We start from the raw sequence: 22,670 nt of genomic DNA on the forward strand, positions 1-22,670 counted from the left end.
ATGAAGGTGAAAAGACTTTTTTTTTTTTTCTTTCAACCATTGGCTAATTTGGTAGGTGTTTTATTAAGTGTTTGGTTTTACACTGCCCATTTTAAACCAGTTTTTGGGCCAAACTTGTTTTAACTTCAGAAGAATTCTAAAGGTTTGAAGATTGCATGTTTCTCTTCGAAACCATAACTGATTCTTATGGTGAATTTAAATTGTATCCAGTGTGTCTATGTATATGGACACTAAAAACTGTTATACAGTATGTTTATATAACAATACTATACTAATTGTAGAAATGTTTTATAACAAAAATTGTCAAGTTTATGGTGTTTACATTGTTAGACAGTGTGTATTTGTATGAGAATACTGTACACATTATAAAAACTGTTGTATTATGACAAAATAAATTGTCAAAAGTTTGATGCTTGAAGTCGTTCATCTTAGACAGATGATAAAATTACACATTCGGAAAGTAAATAAATTTCTTTATATTACATTATTATTTTAAATTGTATTTGATTATATGTAAAGTAAAAGAATTAAGTTAATACAAAGAGAAAACATTATGACAAAATATAATTTGAGATTTCCTTAAACTTAAAAACTTTATTTGATTCAAAGATACTTTTTGCTTTGGCTAAGTAATGGATAGTTAATTCTTTCCAAAGTAAAAATTTAAAGTTGATAAAAAGTAAACTAATTAGATGTAACAAGTTGACGCAAAAATTTTACTTTGATCCAATGAAACACTTTTTTCAGTGCAGATACTTTGCAATATATTGGATGTGTGTCTATTTTTTGTAAATAGTATTGTGTAACATTGTAAATTAAGGTACAAGAAAAGGCAGGTATTTATCATCTTTATCTGGTATATTGTAAATATTGTATGTTTAACCTTGGGCACTGGGGAACGGGTTGTTTATTGTTTGTATTTTTCCACATTATTAGCAATATGGTATATATATATTCACTTATCAATTTTATTTTTTATGACTTGATTTATTTACTGTTATTGAATCATTTTCTGGGCACCATTTTGCATTTTGCCAATTTTACTTGGCATACCACTAAATCATAAATCACTTTTCCTGACATTTATTCAATTCACAGAAGGATACTGAAGAAACTGGACATGGTCATTTTACAGCAGAACGCTGATGAGATCATACACAATGATGACATAGTAATCAAAAAACATGAGGGTTTTCACAAATGCAAAATGGTTCATATACAAGAGGTTCAAATATTTTAATATTAATGAATTTAATAATAAATACATAAATTCCATATTAGAATGAAAGAAAACTCACAGCAACTCAGAACTGTAAGAGCTGTCAAGAAGGTGAAAATAGAACAGCCAAGAAAACAATCGATGTTTACCACAATGGCTGTGTGCAAGGATTTAAACCCAGGATGTGAATCATCAATACTGACCAGTGGGCAGCTCAGGTCACAAATACACAAGTATTAAATGCACCTAAAACAGACAAATCAATTAAGTGTTACAGAACAGCAATCTTTACCATGCAACAAAAATAAATGCAGGTTTGGCATTGTCATGATAGGGATTCTAAAACATGAATAGCAGGACATTACTTTAGTGGTTTTTTTGTATCCCCTACATACAGAATAGGCGACTTCATCAGCATCAGTGATAATACAGTATATGTCTGATAAGTCTCTTCACATACAGTCCTGGTGTCTGCTTTCAAAACTTCAAGGTCGTTGCTCGTTGTCCCCTGCTGTTATTTAACAGTCAGTGCCTATTATTAACGAAACACTAGTAAATACTTAAATTGAAACAAATCGCCGCAGAGATATAATAATGGTAACAGTGCAACTGGCTAGAAAATTGCTTGTCAGACAGCTTTTAAATGATCATAATGCACAGCAAAAGTCAATACTATTATCTGGCGTAAGAGGGATCCCAGAGGATCTGTAAGCATCCGTTGACATAAATGAGCACCCATGTGGCAAATGGGCACCAATATTTCAGCTTGAGGAAGCACCTGCTGTGGCACGTCACCTGTGTGACAGTATCTGAAGCTGTTTCAAGGTGGATTATGGGATATGCCTTCTTGAATTTCTTATCTTAGCTTTTTCAAGTACTGTAACAACAAATCATAAGAAAACTGGAGTGATGGGCAAAATAAGAAGTTGATACTTTCAAAATCATTACAATTTGGTATGCATTAAGTGTATCGCATTATAAAGTACAGGACCTGTAATTATCACGTTCAGGGCAATATGACTTTTTTTCTATTCTCTTCTACATCCTGGAACACATGACTGGTTCAGGCCATGTATGTTGTTTTATATATATATATATGTAATTATTATGAGAGAATAATTTTAGGGTAGCATAGAATTCACCTTAGAAAACAGCATAGAGGGCCAACAAATGTCAGAAACCTGCTCAGGCATATCAGGATATCAGATAAAGGTCAAGCGAACAACAAAGAGAAAGATGTAATACACAAAACATACTAAAAGGTGACTAAGAGATCACCAGATGTCCTGTAAGCAAGATTGGACCGTTGTCACATACACAGAAATTTCAAGGATAATAGCTAAACCTAAAGATATAGGAACAATAAGAATATAATAAAATATACTTTTATTCTATATAAGTCATTTAAGTGTAAACCAATGTCCCAACCAGAGTAAATGTATGCATTGATTGACACTGTATGTAAATTCAGTAATTTATAAAATGAACCCCAACACTTTTGTTTCTTTTATCATTCTGACCATGCTGTCACAGACTGCTGTGATGAGAGCTCCCTCTCCAGCATGCAGCAGGCTGCTGCAAGAGTAATAAATAATGCAGTTGGACAACTTTCCTCTTGCCTGATTACTAACTCAAAAAAGATTTATCAGACTTGTCCTGGTAGAGGATACGTTTCTTTCTTTAATATTTTTGATTTCTACCACATTATGCATGTCTCTGCCTTTAAACAGGATAAACCCCATATAATGACAAAGATGGATTATCAAAAACATTGTGATTAATTAGTGGAATTGCTATTTAAAGGAAAACAAGAAAAAGAATTTGCTATTTAAAGGAAAGAAGTAAGGTGAAACGGAAGTCATATTGAAATCAAGATGAGAGTGTAAAAGATGTACCAGTATGGACTGCAACTTCAGCAAAAATGAAATGATGAAAGTCAGGAGTTGAGTTGTAAGATGCCCTGGTGGCTCTACTGAACTGCTAACTGAGGGAAATATGTCACAAAGTAAGATTTAGGAGCCCTGAGGGAATTTATATGCCTTGAGCACAAATGAATGCAGGGACCAGTCAGGGAAATATTAAGAGGAATCACAAGCAGATGAAAGCTGGGAGACCCATTGTGACATACATGTCATCCTGTTTCCTGTGATGGACTGGTGACCTGAGGTTGGGGACCAGTGTCACAATTACACCCTGGGATCAACAGCGATAGTTGTAGCTAGGTAGCCTCAGGAGTACTCTGAAATACACCAGGGGCCTCATGTATAAACGGTGCTTATGCACAGAAATGTTGCGTCAGAACGTTTCCACGTTCAAATCATGATGTATAAAACCTACACTTGGCATAAAGCCACGCACATTTCCATGGTATCTCATACCTTGTCGTACGCAAGTTCTCCGCTTGGTTTTGCAGACTGGCTGCACCCAGCATCAAAGCAGTTCTACTGTTCCTGTGTGGTTACACCTTATTTTCCTAACGCGGTTTTATAAATACAGTGAAACTAACTGCATATTGTTTATTAGTGTAATGCATCTGATTGTAATTAACCTGTAACAATATAATGGCCCAGGGAATGGCCATAGTATTCCAAATACTATAATTGCTTTAACATTGTTATTCTCACTGCACCTTCTTCTTCTTCTTTTTCTTCTTTCAGCTGCTCCCTTTAAGGGTTGCCACAGCGGATCATCTTTTTCCATATTACTCTCACTGCACCACTTAGAGTATTTATATCACTGTATCTGAGTGGGGAATCACAGCAGCAGCTGATCAGAAAGAGAATTATTGGTATACAGCATCAAGCACACGCTGTCTCAGCCACGGCAAAACGTTTCAAAGCCTTTCCTGAGCCTCACGGTTCAGAAACAGTTTCATCCCAAGTACTCTAAACGCACTCAATCAAGTGCTCCTTGTAGATCTGTTTGTACTTATAAGTACAATCACCTCATTGTAAACTTGCGCTACAGTTATAATATTGCACAACCTGTGCCACTTTATAAAGCGTGTGTTAACATATGATGACAATATCATTTAATTAGAAATAAATGTGTTGCATTTTTTATTTATGATGTCTTGTTGTTCCACTTGGTTGTCACCATTTTGTAGTGGCATTTCTTACATATGACAACTTGTTGCCAAGGTCTACCTCCCAGACATTGTGCCATATGTAATCATCACTTTGATGGTACAAAAGCTGGCACTGTGTGTCTGCTGGTATCAATGATTGTGGATGAAACCAAAAATAAACTTCTGCTAAGTTAAATTATTTAGTTTGATGTTTTGTAAAATTTAATCTAGCTTTAAATTTCTGACTTTGATTTATGTTTAGAACATTAGGATATTAGAGACAACAACAGGCCATTCAGCCCAGCAAAGCTCACCAGCTCACTTTGTTACGCATGACGTCATCATGCGGTTTCTTTAAAAGACGGTTTTATGGTAACATAGACATCTGTGTTATGGATTCATGTACCCAATAAATTTGTGTCTTGTGACAATTAAGTTCAAGAAATCAAGAAAAAAATGTTTTCTTCCCTTCTTTTGACTACAAATTACATGAATGTGTATTGGGCTTTTGTTCAGTAGTTTTGACATTCTCTGGAAATCTGACACATCTATCTGTTGATGACCTTGTCACTGCTCTGCCCAGCCTTTAGGCATTTCTCTTAGCATTAAAGCAAGCTAGAAGACATTTCCAAGATATTTAAAGTACCAGGACACTTTGGTTTGTGTATGTGTTTAGATAGATAGATGGTCAGGTCAGGTTGGGGATCCTGCACTGGTACAGCACATTGCCACACCCAACACTTGATGAAACAGCTTGTGATCCTGGTTGGCAACCTCCCAGGCAGACACTTGGTCCAGTCCCACCCTCCGGAAATGACCATCTATCCACCGCACCGCATCTATCCTCTCAACAATGAGGATCCTGTAAGCTGGATCATCCTATGGGAATCACGTCACATGGCCATAGTAATGCTCCCTCACAATGCAGGTAATGTGCCTCATTTGGGTCTCCATGAGCAACTGCTCATTTGACACAAAGTCAAACTCCGAAGAGACACAGTATCAAAGGAGTCCAGTCTTCGTATCAGGTCACTGGATAGTATCCATGCTTCGCAACCATATAGCAAGACAGGAAGCACCAGGACTCTAAAGACTTAGACCTTTGTCCTTTTGCATAAATATCGGGAGCGCCACACACCCCTTTCCAGTGACTTCATGACCCCCCATGCTCTCCCAATCCACCTGCTGACTTTATAGGAAGAGTCATTAGAGGCATGAATGTCACTACCGTGGTAAGTAAACCTCTCGACAAGGTCAATACTCTCTCCACAGACAGACACACTGCTGATGGCTGTGCCTAAGAAATCATTAAAGGCTTGGATTTTGTTTTTTATCCAGGACACTCGCAAGCTCAGACACTCAGACTCCTCACTCAGTCTCTCGAGAGCCCCGATCAGAGCTTCCATTGACTCCGCAAAGATCACAGCATCATCAGCAAAGTTAAGATCAATGAATCTTTCTTCACCAACAGATGCCCCATAGCTGCTGGATCCCATGACCTTGCCCAACACCCAGTCCATGCAAACAGAGTAGGAGCAAGAACACACCCCTGACGAACCCATGAATCAACAGAGAAAAATGCACAGGGTCTGCTCCAACTCTGGACAGCACTCAAAGTACCAGTGTACAGACCAGCCATAATATACAGCAACCTTGAGGGTTCCCGTGAAGTCTCAGGATGTCCCACAGGGCAGCTTGATCAAATGAGTAGAACACTTTAAGAAAATTAACAAAAACTGCAAAAGAACTCTGCTGATATTCGCGCTTGTGCTCCATTAAACCCTCAGTGTTAGTATGCGGTTGATGGTAGATTGCTTAGGCGTAAAACCAGACTGCTCCATTTGCTGGTAGGTGAGCAGGTTATCACAGATTCTATTGAGGACAATCTTAGCAAGGATTTACCCGGCGCCAAGAGCAGTATTATCCACCTGTAGTTGCTGCAATCCAGGTGATCACCCTTCACTTTCCAGAGAGGGACGACAAGTCCCATTTTCCAGTCAGTTGGGATAATGCCAGTCTCCCAAATGGAAGCAAAGATTAAAATGAGCTCATCAAGAACACGGGGACACAGTTGGAAACTTGTTAAGGGTTTCACACAAACATTAGGAAGTTTTTCTTTACACAAAGAACGATAGACACTTGGAATAAGCTACCAAGTAGTGTGGTAGACAGTAAGACGTTAGGGACTTTCAAAACTCGACTTGATGTTTTCTTGGAGGAAACAAGTGGATAGGACTGGTGAGCTTTGTTGGGCTGAATGGCCTGTTCTCGTCTAGATTGTTCTAATTCTAATTCTAATTCTAGATTGCTTATGATGCCAGAAGGACAGCCTTGCCACCAGCCTAGGGAAGTTCATACCGGATACCACACATTCCTGCACCCTTCTCTACCCTCAGCTGGTTCACCACCTGTACAATTTCAGTGAGACTGGGTGGTTCACAACTAATTGGAGGATCAGCCTCCAGAACTGCGGACCCAAAGATATCCAACGTCCTAGCCAGAGGATCAGCTTTAAACAGCTGCTCAAAGTAGCCACCCTAGAGGGTCACAACTGCAATGTTTTCTGTAAGGACCATTCTATCAGCCATTATGACTGTGATTCTCCAAGGAACAGATTCAGATGTATATAATGCTTTACATGCTCAGAGATTTCTCTAACAAACGCCTGGTTATCTGCTCTCAGAGCCCTTGCAGCCGTCCTTCTCTGTTCCCGGTTTAGACCGGAGTTGCCATCAAGCCGTGCACTGCAGCCCCTCTCGATGATATCCAGAGTGCCCTGTGAGATGAAACACCTCCTTCTGGGAACACTGGTAACACCAGCACAACCCTCAACCCAGTCCATTCCAGAGGTTTTTCACGTTATTCTGAGTGAATTTGTTTTCTATTTTAGCTTTGTAAGCTTTCTTTGCTTCATTAAGTTTTTTCTTTAGCACATGCTGTATGTCCTTCAGAGCCTCTTTGTTACCAGATTTGAATGCTCTCTTTTTCTGTCTTTTTGTAGAATATCGGCTTCTGTTCTCCTGGCCCATAGTACAAGACTGCTGCTGCTTGACTTTTTTTTAACTTTGACTGTTACCTGTCTATTGATCTTACCAATAGGGAGTATGAATGCTTTCTTAACATATGTGACTAATTACAAATGATTTTTTTTACATGTAAACTTCCTGCAACCATAGTATTAACAACAAGCAGCAGAGCATAATATGATTCTCCTGTTCTGTCTTAACACTGTGAGGCTGGGTTAACATAAAAATTCCTGACCAAAAAGCACAGTCCAAAATTCAACTCTGCATATTGTATAATTCAGCATTTAGATGTGACTGTCAGTAGGAGTTTAGATATTGGAGATCCTTGCATCAACTGACCCGTATAACTGAAAGTGAGGCTTCCTTCACACTCTTTATTTGTCATTAGTAAGTTTTTCCGTTTAATTATTTAGCATATTAGCTCTCTAATCAAAGAAAAGAATAAGGGTTTTGGAAGGGGTTTATACATATAAGATGGGATTCTGTAAAATGCTGAAATGTTATTTAGTGACATCTGGAGTCACTGGAGATAATGACAGGAGACTTGTCGAACTTTTCAGTTGAGATTCCAATACTTTTACTAAATCTAAATTCAAATATATTGAAGTTAGGATATGATGGCTCGGAAGCCAAAGTGGCAAAGCCTAAAAAGAAGATGCAAGGTAGGCCTCAGAAAAGAGTAGGTGTGGGAAGCAAAGACAATTGTCATGTGTAGTGCCCCTTGGCTGACACGTAGTAGGGTCATCAGTGCGAAAAAGAGATAGAGTGAATGGCGTAAGAATGATCTATTGAAAGATGTCTGCAGGATAGTAGAGAGCAGGGAGCTCTGTACATTATGTGATTCCCTGAACACCTTCTTAAAAAAAGAAAGCGGGCAAGGAGGACTGGCGAGAGGTCAGAAGACATCACTGGTTGGAGGAGGCAGTAAGTACCTTGCAACCAGAGCTGGTGCATTACATAATGCTGCCTGAAGCGAGGTCAATTTTTGAGCAGATGTGGCCAAGTAAAATGAAATGACCAACTACAATCGAATTTGTTGGTTAAAAGTGGTTTAATTCAAAGCATAAGCATCTCTGACGCAAGTTTACATTAAAAATTGCATTATAATTCTATATATCCTTTCTCTGTTCTATCACCAGTATCAATAACTTGATGATCATATACTCTTCACATTTATTCTTGCTCCTAGAATGCTAAAATCACTTCTCCTAAACTGAAAAAACGGACGTTGAGTATTGATTGGAGTGTGATATTAAATTATTTCCATACATTAATGAGTATAAGAAAACAGAAATCTTTGGTAAATGTTTAGAGGCAATCATTTAACTTCGGTTTCATTGAATTTTGTAATTATATTAGGCTATTCAAATTATTTCAAGGGCCTTAATAAAATTTATACGGTTCAAGTTTATAGGACTGCATAGTAAAACTACAATGATGCTGTCACCATCACTACAGTATAGACTTCAGGCAGGTTAAATAGAATTAACGTAACCAACATTTTTTATACTGCCATTGAAAGAAAACTTTTTCACTCATATGACATCAAATGTATCCTTCCAAATAAATGTGAAATGCAGAAAAATAAAGGTATGGTAACATAGCCCAATTGTTATATTTTTTTCTGTCATGTCAAACCTCGAACATGTATGTTTCTGAGAGAGTACTGCAGACAAATTCAGCAGTGATGATTCCACTCAAAGCACTTTTGTACACTTGCCATCATGAGCTGACCAATTATCAGACATCCTACACTGTAAAGAAATTTATGTTATTATGTAGTGTGTAGCCATGTTTGTTTATTATGTCAAATCTGTCTGATGAATCAAATTTTTATAATTTTGCAGATTCAGCGTAAATATCAGTACACCGTCACTTTCGATTTGAATCTCTTGCAAAACAGAACTAACACACTTTTAATTACGGTCGGAATGTAGTCTTAGTAGGTTGTAGAGTCAAACACAATTGGTATGGAAGATGGAAATCGTTTTTACAACTGAAACTTTTCACCAGCATCACTCAAGCAGGACTTCAATCAACAGTGTGCTGAGGTCTTGTGAACTGCATTATGAAAATTTTGTAATTTTTAAAATAATTTATTTTTCCCATTTTTAAAGATAGTATATAAAAAATGCTGGATGTGTATGTAATTATTAAGTTGGTCAATTAACTTTTTATATTGATATATTGTAATGCTAACAAAAAAAAATCGGGAGTGCTCTTCCCTAGACTTTCTCATATACTCAGATATTTGGAGTGGATATTTGAGGAGTACACTGCAAGACAATGATTATATTTTTATATTATGTACATTAAAGCAACCATCAACATCAAAACAATTATTATAAAAGTAAAGCTAAATAAATCGGACACTGCAGCTGCATGAATAAAAAAACTACCACTTCCAGTTAGCGGAAATAGCTCAAAAGTAGAGAGAAATCTACGTTTTGTACCTAATACTTGTCTACCAAAATTTGGTAGACCTAACTGAAAGCGTACTCAGGTTATCTTGTTTACATACACACCACACATGCACAGACAGACACACAGGCATAATTCCAAAAATGGTATTTTAGGACTCGGGAGGTCTAAAACGTCAAGATTCATCAAAATCTTAAGGTTCAATTTTTAGATAATTACAATACTTTCTCTCTACTGCGTATACGACAAAGTAAAAAAAAGTGAGTTGAAAATGCCACCCTGACCAAAGTGCCAGATATTGTGATCACCTTGTTGCCTCACTCCAAGCACTGGCCTTTTCAGTAACTAAGACAGAGCAAAGCCAATCATTTCAGGGCTTTTGACGGTTCAAAGGTTGTGGGATCACTGCTTTCCCTGTAGTTAAGAACTGTTTGCTAGACGGAGCTGTAAATGTACTCAGGGAGTGGGTTTCAGGACGCCTCATGCAGAGACTGGATTGAGTCTGATGAGGGGAGGAGATTTTGGAGCTACAGGTCACTGAGGGGAGATGGAAGATGAGAAGGTGTGTGGTTTGATTTGGCAGACACAGGTTTTTAACTGATTAGTGAGTATCAGAAGCAGATTGCCTTATTTTGCATTTCTTTTGATAATTTGTGCTGTCTCGCTTATTCTTTCTTTATGACAAGAAAACATCATTGCTTGTACTTTTGGGTTCCTTAGCATTATGCTGGGTGTACAGAGATGCCATGAAGGTACCCCTCCCTCTAAAGAAAATGTCCTCTGTACTAAACTGTTGATTAATCAACAGTTTCTGAGCAGGATTAGCCTGCATCAATGGCCAACATTCTCAAATCTGCTTAATCCGGTAGAGAGTGGCAGAGTGGCAGCAGCAGCCTAGACAACAACAACAACATTTATTTATATAACACATTTCCATACATAAAGTAGCTCAAAGTGCTTTACATACTGAAGAAAAGAAAAATAAAAGACAAAATAAGAAATTAAAATAAGACAACATTAGTTAACATAGAAAAGGAGTAAGGTCCGATGGCCAGGGTGGACAGAAAAAACAGAAAAAAAAACTCCAGACGGCTGGAGAAAAAATAAAATAACATCTGCTGGGGTTCTAGACGACTGAAAACAAACGCGTGAACTAATTTCTCAGCATCTTTCAGTGATATAAGAGGTCTAACTTTAGCTATGTTTCTTAAGTGAAATAATGCGTCCTAGTGATCTGATTAATATGCGATTTAAAATTCAGATTACAGTCAACAGTTACCCATAAATTTTTTACTTCCGTCTTAACTTTTAATCCTAATGCATCAAGTTTATTTCTGATACCCTCATTGTATCCATTTTTGCCAATTACTAAAATTTCAGTTTTCTCTTTATTTAACTTGAGAAAGTTACTATTCATCCATTCTGAGATACAAGTCAGACATTGTGTTAGTGAATCAAGAGAGTCGGGGTCATCAGGTGCTATTGATAAGTACAGCTGTGTGTCATCAGCATAGCTATGGTAGCTCACGTTGTGCCCTGAGATAATCTGACCTAACGGAAGCATGTAGATTGAGAAGAGCAGCGGACCCAGGATAGAGCCTTGTGGAACACAGTATAGAATATCATGCGTCTTTGAGTTGTAATTACCACAACTAACAAAAGAATTTTCTCCCTGCCAGGTAGGATTCAAACCAATTTAAGACACTGCCAGAGAGGCCCACCCATTGACTAAGGCAATTTCTAAGAATATTATGATCAATGGTGTCAAATGCGGCACTCAGATCTAGGAGGATGAGAACAGATAAATGGCGTCTGTCTACATTTACCCGCAAATCATTTACTATTTTACCAAGTGCAATTTCTGTGCTGTGATTTGTTCTAAAACCCAACAGCATTGGATGCATGGCGGGAACCAAATGGAGAGGGAGACATGCAGTATAGGGCTGACTCAGCCACATGGAGAAACATTTCAGTATAATTGTCAATTAACTGACCAGTGACATCTGTAGCCACTTTAAAGCAAATTGGAATACTCATGCAGATACATGTACGCAGCCATGGCACTAACTACTGCGACACCATGCAATGGCTGCATTAACTCACCTCTGCCATTATAATTAGCAGCATCAGGACTACTGAAGGAGCACTGGAAGAACCAACTTATTTTTTAATAAAGATAGCATAATGAATTACATCAGTGGCCACTTGCATGTTTCAAGGAAATCTCTCTCTTTTTTAGTAAGTTCTTTTGACCTTAAAGACCATATTACTGTCTGTAAACACAGTCCATTCAAAATACAATGAGTAAGATGTTCCAAAAAAAGAACATTAAGAATTATAAAAACAATTCTTTTATAATTAACACCTACATTCCCACCTCTATAGATATCTCTCACATATACTAAAACATTTAAAGAAGAACAGAAAAGCGACATTAGAGCAACATTAAGGAATTCTTGCAAAATTTTGGAGAAGCTTTACAAGCTTCTTCCCTTTGAGTTGTAGAAGGTGGGTTAGGATTCTTCCAATTGAACAAAATAGTGTAGGGAAAACCAGCATCAGAAATCACAGTAAATTTATTGTTAAATGCTATTTTTTTCCATCTGGTGTCACTATGAATTCTGCGATTTCACGATTATCAATAATGACAAATCCAACCCTATCTGCCAAATAAGCAAATGCTGTCTCTCAAATTGGTTTTAATTTAGTACAGTCCCAAACTCTATGACCTTGCAAGACCAGTGCATGATGACTGGCTCCTGTTGCTCCTATATTCTCACTAATTTTAGCCTTGAAAAATGTATGCAATGTATAATTTTAAGATGAATTACACTATGCTGTGCACAGAGAGACAAGGAGTGAATGTTGCAAATAATTAAGTTCCATTCCTTTTCTGTTATTTATGGTCTTTTTCCCACCATTGTGAAAGACCATCTTGACATGCACACTATGAAATTAGATGACAGAGTCTAGAAATACTACCAGCATTGTCCTCGTTACTTGCTAAAATATATAATATATATATATGGAAAATTAGGGAAGTTGGACATGTGTCTTCTGCTAATGTTTGTACTGTAAATTGTACTTAACAATTAGAGGGTTACAGATTTGGGATGTGGTTGAGCAAATGATATATACAGTTTGTCATAACAGAGGTCTCTAAAGGTTTGAATGACATACGACTTCCATGATTTGAATACTGTGTCGGCCGTGGGAAATGGCAATCATCAAAAATATGTTCTTGTTTCTGTATAAATACAGTGCTAAAATAGCTTCACTATGACTTTCTCTCATAGGTGCAAATTGTGTTGTGCTACTGGGTTAGCTATTGACACCTCATTGTTAATTGGCTGTTGGTTAAGAGTAAAGATACTATTTAAGAACTCTAAATTTAGCAAGAGTCAATAGTTTAAGTGAAGCAAACAAATGTGTTGAATGATTAGACTTATGTGCATTAAAGAGTGTGAAAAAGAAATCTTTCTGAAAACATACTATTGAGAATTGTTGAGAAAATTGTCAAATTAAATGTGACGATCAGTAGACTTTGACTTCAGTCAGCAAAGCCTATTAGAGAGAAAATGTTCAGCTATTGTGACTTACCTGAACCAAAACTGCCTACCCCATCTAAGAGCTTAGTTTGAATTATTTAATTATTAATTTACTGACAATTTTTTTGAGGCTGCTGACAGAGTATAGGGTTCTGTGGCCCCTAATAAGGGGTATTTGGTCCCTATATAATCACATTGAGCAATGTGAAAAAAATAGACACCATTTCCAATGGGTGTGGGACTCTACCAGGGCTGTGCTTTGTCTCCTGTCCTAGTTTGTGATTTTCATGGGCAGGATATCAAGGAAGGTAGAAAGTCTAGTTCAGTGGCTTTAAAATTGTGTTTCTGCTTTTAGCAGATAATGTGGTCCTATTGGCTTCATCAGACTGAGAACTCTAGCATGCACTGGGACAGTTTCCAACCGAGTGTGAAGTGGCAGGAACAAGAAACATCACCTCCAAATGTAAGGCCATGGTCCTCAGTAGGAATAAGGATTACTGTTCTCTCCAAGTGAGAGGTAAGTTACTACTTCAAGTAGAGGTGTTTAAGTAGCTTTAGTCTTATTCATGAGTGAAGGGAAAAGGGATGGTGATGATCAACAGACGGATTTAGACAATAAGCACAGTTATGCAATCTCTGTACCAATCTGCAGTGCTGAAGAAGGAGCTGATTTAGAAGGCAAAGTTCTTGATTTACCAGTCGATCTACATTACTACCCTTACCTATGGACACAAGCTTTTCGACGCCCAGGAGGACCAGAGGAGGGTTGTGCCTCCTCCAGACCGCGAGGGGGCGTCCGTCCTGGTTATGTTGGGGGCCTCCGGTACAGGGCTTGGAAGCCCAACCCTGTAGGGGCCCGTGGCCACCGCCAGGCGGCGCCCAGGTGCCTGAGGAACCCTGGAGCCCAGCACTTCCGCCACACCAGGAAGTGCTGGGGGGAAGAGAACAGGAGACACCCGGACGGCTTCCGGGTGCACAGCCGGCACTTCCGCCACACAGGGGTGTGTCCAAAGGAGAGTGCCGGGAAGCAGCTGGAGCCCATCCGGGTTCCCATTTAAGGGGCCGCCTCCCTCCAGTCATTAGTGGAAGTCAGGTGGCAGAGAGACGGAGCTGGAGATGGGGACTGGAGGCGGCCAAGAGAGAGAGGCACAGTGACTGAGAGGCCTGAACTTTGGGGAATCGGTGCAAGAGGCACTGGGGTTTTTGCACGTTCAAATTGTAAATATTTGTAAGTAAACAGTGTGTGGTGGATCCAACGATATCCGTCTGTCTGTGTCCGGGTCACCTTCCACATTTTATACAAATAAAACTTTAACTTTAACTACACAGTGCCACAGTGCTAGCGAGCCGCTGGCGCTTCATTCACGGATTGTTACTGCCTCGCACTGTATTCTTGCTGGTGCTGATGCAACATTGAAAGGATAGATGGATAGAATAATTAAACACATACTACGAAGATATTTCAATGTTCCTTAGAAGTTTTGGAGAATCGGGGTTCTAAGCTTACAGATGGCTTAACATCTATTACAGAGCTGATTGTGTGGCGATTGGGTATTTGGAGGAAGAACAGTAAGGACAGGAATTGGAGGTTAGTACGTTTGAAAGAGACAGTACTGCTACAATAAAGTATTTCATCGAAGATAGCACACGGCGCAGCAAGCATCTTGCATGAGAAATGAACAATCACTGCACCATTGTGTTCCCATGTTTAATAGCATGCTTATTGCCTATCATCATGAAAATGATATCATGTATACATCTCAGTATTTTAATTATTCAGAGAGCTGTAAAATCACGAATGTATTGGATTCTCTGTCCTGTCGGAGGAAGAGAAAGCCAAGAAGCACATAGTGATTTGCACACTTAGAGCACATAGAAGATCAAATACAAAAGAAAGCATTTAACATGCTACTTTAGTTATGATGGGATTGAGAAACTAGTAAATTAAATGATTTTAAGATTAAGTTTATAATGTCCTACTTTAATGACAAAATAAACTACGTGATTAAAGTGGAAATTTAGAGATTAAAGTTGACATTTCATTGTTTTTCCCCACTGTATGCCTATTTTTTTTCTCTGTATCCTAATAAGCTTTCATATGACACTAAGACGGTGGGCTACAACTCGCCTTTTCACGGCGACTTTGATATCTGAAAACGTATTTTTTATTTTGGGCACTGTGCGACTTTGTGAACGTGAGCTTTTGAGTTTCTCCGACACGCTATGTCACTCGATCAACTTCCTTTTGTTGTTTATACCACTGTTTAACAACAAAAAACAAATAGTACGTTTTTCTTTGCCTCCACTTGAAATTCGTGAAATTCTTCTATTTCCCCTCTTGCTTTTGCCATTGCCTTTTAACAGAAGGCTGAGTTTAAGGGCTATTAATATTGATTTGCATATTCAAAGAGGCGTAATTCTTGGAGGAGTTGGGCGTGGGACAGCAGGCACGTGCACGTTACTTTTTTCGCTGACCGGGATTTATGTACGGAAAGAAGGCGTGCGCTCATATTTGTGGATCTGGATTTTTTTCTGCATAAGCACATTTCCACTTTTGTTCATATGCCATGTTATAGTGTGAATTCTACATAAGGCGGTATGCATGAGGCCCCTGGGCTCCAACTGGGAGGGAAAAAAAATAATATTAAATGTAACCAATTGTATCTCAAATGTTGTAAGTTGCCTTGCATTAAATAAAAATGAAGAAAGAGTTTGCTTCCAGTGGACAGGCTGTAACAATCAACTGTCACCATATTGGGATACTAAAACACCAAGGTTAAATTCTAGGATGCTAAAGGAAAAAAATAACTACACCCCCTTTAATCTATGATGTAACAAAACTAAATGTATTTAGAATTTAAATTTAAACAAATAAGAAATACAGGGATATGTAAAAACGAAAGAAAAAGGTTAGAATAAACTAAAGAAGAATATGTCTGTTATTTTCAAAGCAAGGCAATAGTCTCTGTTTTCTTTATGAAATATGATTGATCTCACCCATCCAATGGAACCTTTTTGTTTCATTCAATACTGGTTGTTTTTTCTTTTTTCTAAAGTTTGAGAACATCTCATAAGCATAATTCATTGCATGAATTATCCGGAAGCTTCTTCATTCCATTTAGAACCCACAACCACATTGTAATCCTTGGTACCAATTCAAGCAGCCTGTTTCCCAGGATGGAGGATGGAATTTCTTTTTCCAGTTCTTTTTTTTTCTTCTACAAGATAATGAAATTCCCATCACACTTTGCTTCACTATAAAAGCACTTGCTGTCTTCACATTACCCCAGGCAGTCTTTTCAAATTAAAAGCTTAGCAAGGTATTCAGGTTTCCATAGCACCAAAACCCTGCCAAGTAAAAAATTATAGCTCACTGAGGCATTGTGACACACTCACACCTCAAAATAGGTTTATGGGGAGCAGTGTACAGCTTCAGATTAGCCACGTGAACCATCTCTATCTTCTTCTTAGGGTCCTGCCATTATAAGTGATAATTAACAGGATTTATTTTTTCATAACTTTAACTGGACAAGTTGCAAATGCACAAGTTTACCTGAGAATCTAAAGGCTGCATCGGAAATAGAGTGGGACCATACCCAGACCAAATCATCAAGTAGAAACTGTGCATCTTTCATATCATAATATTAGGTTTGTCTGCCTTTGGCTAACCCTATTCTTCTTTAGCAATCTGATGTTGTCATTCTAGGATGTTATAGGAAGGTTGTTGAGGAGTTGCCATGTGGAGTTGATGTTCTAGAGGACTATTGAAGTTATGTCCCTGTTGGAGTTCAGCTGGAGCCATACCTGTTGGTTCATGATATGCTGTATTTATTAATTGCGAACCAAAACTCAGACAACCACCGATCCCAGTCCAGTTAGTTTTCATTTAAATACATTGGTAACATTATGCTCAAATGCTGAGGCATCTATGGTAAAACATTAGGAAAAAGTCAGGTGAAGGCCAAACTGCATTTTGTACTTGAGTTCTTGACCAAAAACTATGTGACCATTGATTTGTGCACCTCATATTCACCAGATCTCATTCCCTGTGCTCCCAAAATTAAAATTAAGATTAAAGAGAGGATGATTTGCTACCATGGATGAAATCGAAGAAGTCCAAGAAAAAAAGAGGCTCTAGACACAGTAATAAAAGATGAGTACGGGAAATGTTTCTAGGAGTGGATGAAATATGTGGTCTATGGCCGGCTTGTCATCCCGGCCAATACCCCCATGCCACCAGGTGGAGCTCTCCCTGCAGCATGAAGGTGCCCCGAATACCAGCAGGGAATCATGGACGATGGAGTTTTCCTTTACAGCCCTGCTGGATACCAACAGAGCCAACAGAGGATGCTTCGGAGAGGCCCAGAGAGTCGTAGGTGCCCTATAACCCGGAAGTACGTCTTAGTCAAAGCGACAGGGGAAATGACGTACTTCCGGGATGAAGAAGAGGACTTTTTATCTGACCCGGAAGTGATAGGAAGTCACATGGACTGAAGGATTGGTAACACTTCCGGATCAGGGAACATAAAAGGATGATGGGAAATCCCAGACGTCGAGCTGAACTGGGTGGAAGGGTGGCAACGCGTCTGGGAGTAGTGGAGGATTGTATTATTGTGATTATTGATTATTTGTATGAGTATTGTGGAGAGGAGGGTGCTCTGTGCACTGAAAATTAATACAAAGTCAACTTATTGGACTTTTACCTGGTGTCTGGCGTATAGTCTGCGGCTTCAAGAGGACGATAGCACCCTCTATCTGTCACAAGTACCAGAATTGTATAACAAGGAGAATATCGTGAAGGTGACTAAAAGGGAATTGCTGTAAGTTTTTTATAATAAAGGGATTTTTTTTAAATAGTACCAGGAATTTATGGGTCCCTCTTCTTATTTTGACTCTGGCTTTGTGTTCCTGGTTGCTACAATCGTTTCAGTCTGACTTGTGAGAACATGAGCCATGCCTGCTCTTTGACTTTAGTTCCTGACTGCTCCTTTGGTTACTTTCATTTCATTTCCCTTTAAGTTTTGCATGCATGGTGTTCAGAACACGTTTGATGTGCCTGTGACATTCTTGTCAAATTGTAATTTTTCATATTCCTGGCTGTGTTTGAATTTTCCTAATGTGTGAAATAAGATGGAAGATTTGTGCCATCATCCTTATGAGAGAGACACTCAAGAACATCCCAGAGTTGGGGGTGCTGTATACTGACATTATTGTGTTAGCCAGCTCCATTCACTGCTCTACTTTGCTCAGAAGTCTTTTGGAATTCAAAGTGAAGGCTGGTTAATACTTTATAAATGTTTAATGCATTTTACTTTTTTTAAAATATCATGTTTAAATATACTCACACCATGGTGCCATGCTGTAAAAGCTCTTGAGTAATCATAATGGATCTAATCTGAAAAACTAAAATGACAGAAAAGACTGTAAGGAATGACAACTCCATCAATACTCGTTAAAGAATTAAGGCTTTTTGCAACCAAGGTGACTTTTTTTATTTTTAGCCATCAGGGTTGTTCCTCAGATGACATGGGTTCTACAAATGGAATAAGATGAAAGGTACCTGAAAGCATCACCCGGCATTGTTTGACACCAGGCAACTATTAAAGTGCGTCATTTTATTTTATTTTTTTCTTGTATGCCAGTCTTCTCGGAAGAAAGGAGCTCCTTGAAAAGCCGATATTAGTTAGAGTTAAAGCTGTTGCTGATAATTGATATCCAGCAAGAAGTGCCGTTGAAGTGGCTGTACTTGAAATGAAGTGCCATTAATAAACACTTAAAAGGGGAATAAGAGTCAGTCGGTTTAGCAAAAGGAAGAGAGAAAAAAAAGTGTGAAGTTCAGAAACATTGAGAGATGTCTTCTAACCTGAAAAGTAGAAAATGAAGTGCAAATTGAGAATTTAGGCAGAAATATGATCAACAAATTGAATATGTTACCAGGGAAGTTCAATGAAGCAATGAATACTAAATACTTTAAGAGAGAATTAGTTGTAAAATATGGAGGGAAATCAGGAAGGTGTAACCTTCCAGAGAGAGAGAAAGAGAACAAGAGAGACACCGAGAGACAGGGGCTTGCTGGGTTTAATGGGCCTCTCCTCTTGAATTTTCTTCTGTCAGAATTTATTTATTTATTTGAAGTCAGTTATTAAAGCATTGAAGCTCTGAACTCCATCAGAAAATTGTGGATGATGTCTGAAGCTCTATCTCAATAGGGAATATATTCAATTTCCTACCCGCTACTTCTTTTCAATTAAGTAAGACAATTCCAATTTCAAGCCCCAATTACCTATCATTATTTAACTATCCTTGCGTGCTGCCATCTGTGGGTTCTTTATTCAATAATAACCTGCAATTACCTCATAGCAAACCAGCTGTGCTGATATATTTCTACTTCTTAATAGGAATTCTATTGCAACTGAGTTTAGTAAAAGGTGTAATAGGTGTTAATACATTTGTGTAAGGTTATTCCTTATACAACAGAGACAGATTTATAAAAATCAGACTTAGCTCAGAGCCAGCTGTGGGAGGCATCTGCCTATAGCAATGGCACTCCTCCACGCAGTTTCTACTGTCTAGGTTGTCTCTAATTTCTTCATCCAGGTATTCATTCTGTTTCTGACAGAAATGTACCATGTCACATAGAATTAGTGAGATTTGCCAGTGCTGGCCTCTCTTTTAATGCCTTGGGAATCCTTCTTGTGCTAAGGCTATGAAAAAGGTATCTCCTGCAAAACTTCTTAGATGAGACCCACTTGCTGATGACAGGGGTAGTAAAGCTCAGTGACTATTAAAAGTACCCAACTTTTGGAAAGTTTCACATTTTTTTTATTATACAACATTAAATGATGGTGGAATTTATTATTTCTTAACACTGACTGACAGAAAAAAGACTCTTTAATATCAAAGTGAAAGCAGATCTCTGCACAGTTGTCCAAATAAATTACAAATAGAAAACACAAAATAACTGAGTGCTCACATAAGTATTCAGTCAGTATTAGTAAATGCAGCCATGGCAGCCTTGAGTCGGTGTGCTCAGGTCTTTGCTCAGCTCAGCTTTGCACATCTGGACACTGTCATTTTTCCCCATTCCCCTTTGCAAAACTGCTCCAGTTCTGTCAGGTGTCATGATGAAGCTCAGCCACAAACTCTCAATTGGTCTTAGACCTAAACTCTGACTCGGCCACTCCTGGACATTGATGTTGCTTTTAAAGCCATTACTGTGTAGCTTTGACTTTATGCTTAGGGTTGTTGTTTTGTGGGAAAACAAATCTTCTCTCAAGGCACAGGTTTTCTACAAAATGCATCAGGTGTTCCTCTGGGTTACCTCATATAGTGCTGTATTTATTTTACCCTCTACCCTCACAAGACTTCCAGGGCCTTCTGCAGAGAAACATTTTCACAGCACGATGCTGCCACCACCATATTTCAAGGTGAGGACAATGTATTTTGATAATATGGCATTTATCCATTTAGTCTGATGTCCAAAAAACTCAATTTTGGTCTCTTCAGACCACGGAACCTTCTTCCAGTGCCTTCTGCTGAGATGTCATGTGTGTTTTTGTAACAGTGACTTTCTCTTTGCCACTCTCCCATAAAGCTGTGGGGAGAAGCTGTTGTCTGCACAGTTCCTCAATTGCCATCTACTGTAGCCCGTGACTCCTTCATAGTTCTCAATGGTTTCTTTGGCAAGCAATGCAATAATGTCATTTATACTGAATGGTTGATGGGAGTAAATTCTTTAGCCTAGAATCATTATATGAACAGTACACTACAGCTATTGTTGAGCTTATTCTACAGGTCTTCTGTCTTGTTTTGAGAAATGATTCATAGTGCAACAAGGCTACCTCAAACCAAACAGCCCTTTCTAGGGCTAAACCCATGTATTAGCTATATTGGGACCTTGAATGTTAGAACATTATTAGAGACTGGTCAACAGAAACTTCTGGCAAAAACAGTTGAGAAAAGACATGTGGATATGTGTTGCCGGAGTATTACTAGATTACTAGACACAAGATTGTTTAGTACAAATATTCCAGGCTCCAACTCAATAATCTATGTATTGTACTCTGGACATAGGGTAGGACAAGCTGGTAGACCTAGATTGTCGGGTGTGGGATTTGCATTAATCAACAAAACCTACAGGTCACTTATATCATTAAACCTTGTTTCAGACCAACTAGTACATGTACAGTTCAAAGGCAAATGAGTGATATACAGTGATCTCACGCTGTATCGCAGTTCAGCTATCACGCCCCCGCTATATCACAGAAAAATTCAATAAGTACATCCTACCTGTAGTGTACTTTGCAGCCAATTCATAACAAAGCAGTTTTCAGCAGTCACTACGGTAGACAAAGAGTTTCGCGTTACAGTACCCAGATGATTTCTTACAAGGCCTGTTATTGGCTGAAAGAGGAGACTCAACCAATCAGAGCAGGATTTTCATTCTCTTGGGCTGTGATTGGCTGCTGCTAACGTGGTGTACTCTCGCAAGAACAGCGAGCGTGGGTCCCCGACACATCTCAGTTCTCTGTGTATCGCGTACCTTGCTTGTAGTCCGATTGTTGTGAGCAAACTTTTTGTGAACTTTTTGTTTTGTTTTAAGCCCTACAGTGGCTACCAAGCATCCCGCATCTTCTAAATGAAGGAAAGTGCGGACGTCTCTCACCATTACGGCTTGAATGAATTGACAGTACACTACATTATTATTATTATTATTATTATTATTATTTTTATTATTATTATTATTATGTTACTTATATCCTTAGCCCGACATCCACATATCATATGTGTTTACAAAGTGTGTTTTAATAATATAATATAGTATTAAAAAAATTTTATTTATATGGTCTATCTATATTGTGGATTTTCACCTACCGCTGATGGGTCTGTAACGTAACTTCAGCGATTGGTGGGGGATCACTGTATTCTCCAACAAATGCTTCCACACAACTAGAAATCGAAGAGTTTTACAAACAACTTCAAAATATCATTAACCACATCCACAACTCTCATTTCCTTGTCATTGTAGTGACTTTAATGTGCAACTTGAATATACAGATAGATTAATAGCTACAGGAAAATTAGCCCTTGGCACATATTGTAGAAATTATATATACTGTATCTTTATAATTTTGCCAGTGCCAACTACTTCACATCAGTAAATACCTGTTTTTAACATAAAAGATGCCATCTGTCAACAAGTCCAGATGATGATATATATAATATATACATATAATAATAAATACATCATATAATAAATATATATATACAGTATATACTGTATATACTGTATATATATATATATATATATATATATATATATATATATATATATATATATATATTGTGGCAGATGGCTGGGGCCCTTCCCAAGCCAGGACGCCCCGATT

This window comes from Polypterus senegalus, chromosome 14 (assembly GCF_016835505.1).
Source record: "Polypterus senegalus isolate Bchr_013 chromosome 14, ASM1683550v1, whole genome shotgun sequence".
Taxonomy (NCBI): Eukaryota; Metazoa; Chordata; class Cladistia; order Polypteriformes; family Polypteridae; genus Polypterus; species Polypterus senegalus.